This window comes from Microtus ochrogaster, unplaced genomic scaffold, assembly GCF_000317375.1.
Source record: "Microtus ochrogaster isolate Prairie Vole_2 unplaced genomic scaffold, MicOch1.0 UNK61, whole genome shotgun sequence".
NCBI classification, from domain to species: Eukaryota; Metazoa; Chordata; class Mammalia; order Rodentia; family Cricetidae; genus Microtus; species Microtus ochrogaster.
The window spans coordinates 1094293-1102245 of record NW_004949159.1 but is presented as its reverse complement, the minus strand read 5'-3'; positions in this window follow the sequence as shown (position 1 = coordinate 1102245).

Below are 7953 nucleotides of genomic sequence, written 5' to 3'. Positions count from 1 at the left end.
GGAGGCAGAGACGAAACAGATTTTTGGGAGGAAGAAGGCAGGCTGAGAGAGCCACCCACCATGAAGCTGCCAGGTCAGACACGCTGAATCTTTCCCAGTAAGCCACGGCCTCATACTGACAGACAGTTCATTAGAAATGGGTTGAATCAAGATGTGAGAGTTAGCCAATAAGAGGCTAGAGCTAATGGGCCAGGCAGCAATTTAATTAATACAGCTCTCCATATGATTATTTAGGGCATAAACTAGCTGGGTGGCCAAGAAAACAAGAAGCCCACCAGCCCGGGTGTTAAGCCAGTCAGGCGGTGGGACACAATTCGCCGCTCCTTTTACTATAGTAAAATAATTTCAGGATTGCTCTTTGATGTTCTTTAAATGTTTACTAAAACTGAGAAAGCTACAAGATCCCAGCCTTTCTTTTATGAAAACTCTTTTTCACTGATTCTACCTCAGTTCCTAAGTTTGTTAGAAGGTAATTATTCCAAAAATCATTTTGACCTTTTGTTACATCAGGTGTGAGTTCCATTTCTTGTCTCTGATTTATTAGTTGTTGTTCTTTTTGTTCATATGTGTATGCCTGTTATTTCCTTGTCTGGATTCCATTTGCATGGAAATATCCTTTTCTACCTCTTCTTGTCTGGCCTATGGGTCTGCAAATAGTTGAGCTGGGGGTATTGTTAGCAGAATGTCCCATTCATTCTTGACTTTTCATTACATAATGAAAAGTATTTCCATTAAGGTAGTTATTGATAGTTAAAGTTTTATTGCTCCTAATTTGCTACTTTCTTTGCTTTCATTGCTGTTTCTTTTTACTTTTCCTTGTCTTAAAGTCCTCCTCTGCGCTTAATTGGCTTTCTCCAGTTGTATATTTTGATACTAACTTATTGTTTTATAAATAATATATATATATATATATATATATATATATATATATATATATATATTGTGGTAACCATCAGGCTTACAAAAGAAGTTGATTAAAATAAACTATTTTGAGAAGACAGCAATTAACAGAAATAAAGAATAAAGAAAACAGACACATTCAAAACTTCATGTATAATTCATTCCTCCATAAAATGAAATTTTGAGGTTCCATTTTAAATCTCCTCATATTTCCCATCTTAAATGAATGCAGTTATTTTAATTAGTATTCATATTAAACATACCATGTTTATAATATTAGATTCTAAATTCATCTGTAGTTGCTTTATATTCTAATGTTTCGTTCTTGCCAGCCTGGCTTTCATTTTAAAGATCTCTCTTTAGTATTTCTGGTAGGAAATGGGATCTCTCAGCTTTTGTTTGTGTGAGATTGTCTTCTTTTCATTTCTAAAGTATAGCTTTGCTGCAAGCAATATCTCTATTGGCAGTTTCTGTACAGCAGTACTATGACAAACATTTCATCCCACTCCCTTCTGGTCTGGAATATTTCTGCTGAGGAGCCTGCTCTCATGTAAATTTCAAAACGCTGGTATATTATATCTTTTCCCTTGCTGCTTCAAGAATCTACTTTTTGTCTTTAAATTTGAATTCAGGATCATAGCTGAGCAAGGTATACATCCAAAGAGAATAGAATCCCCAAAAGCCAGTACATGCAGTAGGGATAATTACTGGTGCCACTGCCAGTGGCCCCTCCATCTGCCCCAGCCATACAACTGTCAACCACATTCAAAGGGATTAGTTTGGTCCTATGCTTGTCCCTTCCCAGTCCAGCTGGAGTTGGTGAGCTCCCATTAGCTCAGGTATATTGATTCAGTGGGTGAACACATCATGGTCTTGACAACTTTGCTCATATTCTTAGTCCTTTCACTCAGCCTAGATATAGTAGGGAGGGTCTTGGACCTTCCACAAAGCAATAGCCTTACATTCTTTGAGGACTGGATAGGGGTTGGGTGGGAGGGTGTGTGGAGGGAATGGGAGGAGGGGAGGAAGTGGGAACAGGGATTGATATTTTTTAAAAATCTAAAACATAAAAAAGACTCACATTCTGAAAAAGTGCATAAAAGTAACACCATAAAGACTAAACAGGTTACATTTAGGAATATATGTGTATGTAAAAATACATATATACATGCAATAATAGCTAGCAAAATAGAGGATATAAATTCGAATCATAGTGGTAGTGGTTGGTATATAGGAGGATTTGGAGAGAGAGAAAAGAAGGGAAATACAATTATAATCCCAAAACTTAGTAAATAAACAGCCTGATGCAACTTTATTTGGTGCAGCAGTTATTTCTTGGAATTCCCATGTCGTGAAATATTTTTGTATATTAGGATAATAAATAGGCCTGCTTCATGGTTGTTTAGGGGAATAAATGAAGTTACTCAAGATATTTAGATCAGGACCAGGATGTTCATTGCTTAAAATAGTGTCATTTATCACTGACACCACAGTATCATTGCAGAAGCTCACATAAGATCTTTGAATGCAAAAGATAATACATACTTAGAAATATAAATTTTATTCCATTTATTATTAACTTACAGACATACATCATAATCAAGCTTTGAATTGTATTTTAAAATATGCTTAATGAAAAGTTATAGTATGTAAATATTGAAAACAGATTATTTTCATATTATAAGAGGAGTTATTTCATCTGATTACAGGGAAACTCTGACAAATGTGAGATTTGTCCATATTAGAGCCCTGAGAACATATTCTTCCCTATGACTAGATGATTGACCCCAAGACAAATGAGTCATAAGATATACCTTGTTGCAAAATAAAAACAAAAGCATGCATAAATCCTAAAGGAAATAAGACAAAGAAACATTTGATGCTGCTTTGTAATATGCTTTGATTTTAAAAATAGCATATCTCAATATTAGTAAAATTCAACTGAACAATTTAACACAAGTATTTCTTAGCCTTTGGTAACAATACTCTGACTTCTGATATCTATGAAAGAGAAAAAAATACTGTCGTAAATTTTTAGGGCTGTAAACTTTGTTTTGAATTAATATACATGATGAATATGCAAAAAGTTAATTTTCAAAGTGCTGACAATAATTTTGTACTAGTACCTTTTTCTTTGACTTTTAATTAAATTTCATCTTCAAGTATTTAAAAATATGATTTGGGCAATAATTAAAACTGGTTAAAGTGAAAATCGTCAATGTAAATTTACGAGAATGAGTCACAAATGAACTTTAGAATATCACACTATGTACAAATTTCATGAATGTATATTTTAAAAACATATTTGGTTCATTTGCTTAAACTGTAGATATCTACTATGTCTTATATATAGAATTAGCTGACAAACTGCTTGACATTTGGCACCAATTATTTTTTGCCAGTTGATAAAAAATAATAGTGACACATTTTGCTATATGAAATAAAATATATTATTATAAGTGACAGAACAAATCAGAAAAGATAATCTTTGCCATTTTGTTTCTGAAAGAACTAGAAATATAGAAATACTGAAATTAAGGTGATTACCAGGCTAAGATGATAATATTAACATTTTAAAGTTCTTTAAAGAAAGAATTAATAGATTGTGGTGACCTAGCATTGGCCCATAAGCTCACAAGTACACTGCTATGCTTATCAAAGGTCAAGAGTACTACAAGAAAATATGCTCACCAGTAGAAGATTAATAAAGTTACAACCTGGTTAGTGGTCCTACCTCCATCTTCAAGTTCAAACAAAAAGAAAGCTAGTTACTGAATGCTTATTAAAACAATGTAATACTGTTTTGATTATAGTTGTAAATAGGACCAATAAGTTTTCTGCTCTTTTATATTTTATTTTAGTGGTAGATACACATTAAAAATAACAAAACTACATATCCAAAACAACAGGGTCTCCATGACAAAAGAAAATTACAGTATGCCTAAGAGAATTCCCAGTAAGAGCCCATTATCAGTGGTGAGGCAGAAACTAGAGGCCTAGAGCCAGATCAATGACTTGTGTCAATGAACACTTGCAAGTAAAGATGAATGGACTAAAGGCTAAGCTGTGTGTCTCAACTGGCCACATGAGAGCTTCCACAACAAGAGTCTTCTTTCTTTTCTTTTCTTGTTTTGTTTTCTTTGTTTGTGCTCAGCATTTGGTTGGGGGCAGAGAAGGCTGGAAAGCAGATTTGAGGTGACAGGGACATACACGGGATCAGAATGTAGGATGTGAAATCCACAAAGAATCAAAGTTTACAAAGGAGTATAATTTCTATTAGTGAAAATACTAAAGAAAACAGAATAAGGTAGATATAGAAATGGAATTTAAGTGGAATTTATAGTAAAGAGGAAGGAGAAGATAAAGAAAATAAGGTCATAGTAAACCTAAGAAGCTGTGGTACTGAGGGAGAATTTGTATCAAGGATTGTACATTGTCACTTGATGTGGGAGTCGCCTCTATATGCTATGAATGCCATTAGTGAATAAAGAAACTGCCTTTGCCTGTTGACAGGACAGAACTTAGGTAGGCAGGGACAACTGGACTGAATGTTGGGAAAAAGAAGAGCAGAGTCAGAGAGATGTCATGGAGCCACCAGAGTCAGACATGCTGAATCTTTGCTGGTAAGCCACTGTCACGTGGTGATATACATATTCATAGAAATGGGTTAAATTAATAGAGGAGTTAGCCAATAAGAAGCTAGAGCTAATGGGCCAAACAGTGTTTTAATTAATATAGTTTCTGTGTGGTTATTTCAGTTTTGGGTGGCTGGGACGAACAAGAAGCTCTCTCCCAACAAATTGGCACCCACGTGGCCAGCTAAATCCACTTAAAACCTGAGAGAGTTTGAAAAAGAATCCAAGACACAAAATTACAGAGTTTAACACAGGTTCTTGCTGTTTGCTGGTGGCATGGCACAGCTTCTTTAAGAGAGGTTTTCCTGACTCAACAGTAGCAGCATAAAAAGAGTCATGCCATTTTGAAATGTAGACTTTCTGGGATGTGCTGCCACCATGACCACTGGCTCTTTTGGGAGACCACATATTTGAATGGGGTTTGTGAACAGACTGCTGCAGCTTACTCAATGGCAACATGAACTGGCTATGTGCCTGAAAATGGGGTTGCAGGCTTGGTTCTCAGCCGCAGTAAACAGCTCCACCATGCTGGACTGTGTAAGGCAAGCAGGCATACCATATATATTATAATAATGGTACAGCTTGAGTTTTAGAGCGAGAGGGCAAGAAGAAAGTACCATATATACCCTACTACTTGAGTTTTAAAAAGTGCTCAGCATTTTGGAAAGTTCTCCTGGACAGTTAAAAATTATAGATATGCAATAAAGACAAATCCAGATGAGTCATAGTGTTGGATAAATGTACATAGGTTTGGAAGAGAGAAGAAAAAATGTAGAGAGTCATAAAATAAAGTTAATTCTATAATGAAAAGGGTCTTTAAAGGGTGAGAGTAAAGATAGTCATAGATTAAAAGCAGTAAATAAAAATAAACCACATAAAAATGGAAAATACACAAAGAAGCTAGATTATATATATTATTGTGTTATCTTTGAATATTTTGTCTGTAAAAGAGCTAACATTTTATTGTATTGGCTGCTAAGCTAAACCAGCATGTATATTTTAAAGATATAATGACTTCCAAATTTGGTTTTAAGGATATGTTGCTTTGGAAAAGAGGTTCTTCTTTTGTTTCCACAGAAGATGAGAACCTGTGGATTGCTTTCAGACCAATATGGTTTCATGGGAAAAGACCCCCTGAAAGGTTGCTGTAAACACCCCACCCCCACAAAGAAAATACCTCACCCAACTGCCAACTAAGATGAACAAAGCACGCAGGATAAAAGACATAACTAACCATTCCCTCAAACAGCAGGAAGTAGTATGGACAGAACTATCCCCATATTCCCAAATATTGTTTCTAATTGGTTGTTTACATTTAAAGGGGGATATGCTATAGAGATTTATATTGGTATGAATCTTGGTTTATTGATACAAATTTAAGGTCAATTTTGTTATATGTATATTTCTGTTCTTGATTAAGGTATTGTGATTGTGTAGTTCATTTAAAAAACATAATGTATAATTAAGAAATATATGTTAATAGATAATCATCTATAATAGTCAAGCTTGTAGTCATGTTAGATTTTATAGATGTATAGAGATATATTTCAGATGAATAGGCATTCTTCAAACCTTTCAAAGACTATAGAATATGGCATTTAAAATGCTTTAAAAACTTAAGACTTTTCATGACAGTGAGACACATCTGCTCCTGGCAACACCAATCTACTTCACGAGGAAGATGGGCATTGAAGAGGCACCTTATGGAGTTTGTTAGATGAACTGGAAATGCAGGATCCACAGAGAAATGATTGAGGAACTTACTTAAAGATCAGATGATTCTTTGGGGTTCTTACTTCATGAAAGAGTCTACCAGACATTCTGCAGGACAAAAAGTGACTGACAAACTGCCAATATAGGCAAAAATGTCTTCGAAGTGTCTTGCTTCATTGAAAAGTCTGCTGGATATTATGAGCCTGTAGGCTGAAGATGGATGCCCCAACAGTACAAAAGGAAATTGGGTGACTGTCCAGGCAGCAAGATGTCTCTGTCAGTCTAGAGTTTTACAAGTTTCTTACAATGCCCTTTCTGTTTTCTTAGGCAATATTATATCCTTTGGGAGTCTTTGATGGAGTTGAAGAATAGATACAGTTTTTCTTACTTATGATAAAAGATAAATTAAATATAAATATTTCAATTGTAATTCTTGTTTGATACCTGTTTTGTTATATGTAATGTTAGTGTTAAAGCCTCCCTTTTTGTTTAATCAGAAAAGGTGAAATGGAGTGGGAGGACCTTCTGTCTATGTGTTGATTTTATTGGTCAATGAATAAAGAAACTGCCTTGGCCTGTTGATAAAGCAGAACTTATTTAGGCAGGAAATACTGGAAGGAATGCTCAAAAAAAAAGAAAAAAGGGCAGAGTCAAGAACCGGCCAGGGAGCCTGGAGAGTCAGACATGCAGAAACATTACTGATAAGCCACTGCCACATGGAGAAACACAGATTAATAGAAATGGGTTAAATTAAGATGTAAGGTATAGAGAGAAGAGCAGCGGGCTGTGTCCCGCCACCCGGCTAGCTTTGTACCCAAAGTAATTACATGGAAACTGTATTCTTTTAATCACTACCTGGTCCATTAGTTCTAGCCTCTTATTGGCTAGCTCTTACATATTGATCTAACCCATTTCTAATATTCTGTGTAGCACCACGAGCAGGCTTACCAGGGAAGATCTTAACCTGCGCCTGTGTCGGGTGGGAGAATCATGGCGACTGCCTGACTCGGCTTCTTTCTCCCAGCATTCTGTTCTGTCTACTCTGCCTATCTAAGCTGCTGTCCTATCAAAAGGCTAAGGCAGTCTCTTTATTTAACCAATGAAATTAACACAAAACAGAAGACTCTCCCCCATCAGTAAGGGTTATACAATAAGAAGTAAGAGCTAATGGGCCAAGCAATGTTTTAGTTTCTGTGTGATTATTTTGGTCTAAGCTAGCTGGGCAGCCGAGATAAACAAGTGTCCCCCTCCTCCAATAGCCACCCTTACCTAGAAAAGAACAGGACTAAGTCACAGAAATTATAAAGATACTAATTTCTCATGGTAACAGCAAAGTTAGTGTTGTGAGGGAAGTCCCAACTGAATGAGACAAGCAAGTACCTCAGTTTGAAGAATGATGGTTTGTACAACCATTTGAAAGAGTTTTCTATCAGAAAAGAGAAACAAAAGAATCAGAAATGAAAAGGGGGACATAACAACAGACAGCAAGGAAATCCAGAAAATTATTAGGTCATGCTACAAAAACCTCTACTCCACAAAATTGGAAAGTATAAGAGAAATGGACAATTTTCTGGATAGGTACAACATACTAAAATTAAATCAAGACCAAGAGAACAATTTAAATAAACCTATAAACTTCAAGGAAATAGAAACAGTCATCAAAAGCTTCCCAACCAAATATATATACCCCTACCATATATATATA